The 1,584-nt window shown below is 32.8% G+C and overlaps 1 non-coding gene across 1 annotated transcript; it reads right to left on the bottom strand.

The window, feature by feature from the left end:
* Positions 1 to 380: 380 nt before the first annotated feature.
* EV154DRAFT_t108 lies at positions 381 to 452 on the bottom strand. Its single transcript has one exon. It is a non-coding gene; the product is annotated as a tRNA-Asp (tRNA).
* Positions 453 to 1,584: the final 1,132 nt, after the last annotated feature.

Here is a 1,584-nt window from a genome sequence, read left to right on the forward strand (position 1 = left end):
ATTTAATTCGTACAATAATGTCTTCTGCTTTTATAATTCTTAATTTATGGTAAGCAGCTTTTAATGCAGTTGGTAAGGCAGCTTCAATTCTTTCCTCAATTTCAAATTTGTTTAAATTTTCTTGAGATTGTTCCAACATGAAATTCTTGTTATCGTTGTTGTTACTACTTCTATTATTTTTACAAAAACAATTCTTTTTAATAAACTGGTGCTACCAATTGTCGAGGAACTATTGTTATGTAACGACCGAATATATCAAAGATTATTTAGGAGATCAAAAGATGATTTTATTATATTTTAGTGAACACTATTTTAAATATTAAACTACTTGTGTGACCGAAGCCACGACACTCCGCCAACGACTCAGGCAAAATAAAAAACTCTCCGACTGGGAATTGAACCCAGGTCTCCCGCGTGACAGGCGGGGATACTCACCACTATACTATCGAAGATTGGTTATGTTTCAAAAGAGTGTCAATAATACAAAACCACATAACAAACACCTTAACGTATCACGTGATAACCACGTGCAAGCATTCTTATTCGTCCATTGAACTGCCTTTGGTCCAAGCGAGGTTAATGGGTATAAAAAGGGGGCAAACGCTGCCTTATAAAACTGCACAACATGATTTACAAATACTGTTACAGGCAAGTTTCACTAAAAGTATAGAATAAAATAAAGATATAATTTAAAATAAAAGTTCTTAGAAAAGTGAGTACCAAACAATACAGCTGTCAACTAAAAAAGATAATATATGTATACGAGGGTAATATATACGACAGAATCATATAAGAGTGTTATTCGTAGGGGTATAATTAAATACAAGACAGAATAGCTGACAATGCTGATTTACGGAAGGATATTACGAGCAATTTTAATAAAAATGAAATCACTAAGACGTAAAGTATTAAAACTTATTCAGATTTACGTAAGAAACAAACTAGTATTCGGAATGAAGATCGAAACTCTCGAGCGAGCTTCGATCGTGTTCCAGTCGAAGCTCGCTCGAATGCGTTTTTTGGCAGCTCGAGCTCGCTCGAAGTTTCTTAAGCTCGGCTCGGTTACAAATACGATAGCTCGAACTCGCTCACACAAAGTGCACGTCAAAGTGATGTTAATTACAGAAACTTATGATAATAAAATTGTTATTTATTGAAATAGAAGTTGAAAAAAGAAAAAAAAAAAACTTTTTTTTCACCCGCCTTAACACCAAATTCGGATACTTAAATCAAACTATTACTGCATCTATAAATATAATACAGTTGAATTTGTGAACATGAAAGTATAAATTAACTCTGCTACGTCATGTTACTATGGTTGCTGTAAAAATTTGGCTTAGTTGGGTTAAGTGCGCAACAGTGAATCATTTTCTATGCTAAATGTGTTTGTTGGTTGTACAATTAAATAAAAGTCTAAAGCACTTTAGTTCGAATTATTAGAGCATAAATAAATAAAAAAAAATGGTAAAGGGAAGAAAAGATTAAAATCAAAGGGGAAATGCCATCACTAGTCTTTCAAGGACCTTGTTCTATCAAACAAGATAGACAGTTTATAAGATAAAAAAAAAGGTAATTGTGAGACTG

This window comes from Mucor mucedo, assembly GCF_025094135.1.
Source record: "Mucor mucedo strain NRRL 3635 chromosome Unknown EV154scaffold_121, whole genome shotgun sequence".
Lineage (NCBI taxonomy): Eukaryota > Fungi > Mucoromycota > Mucoromycetes > Mucorales > Mucoraceae > Mucor > Mucor mucedo.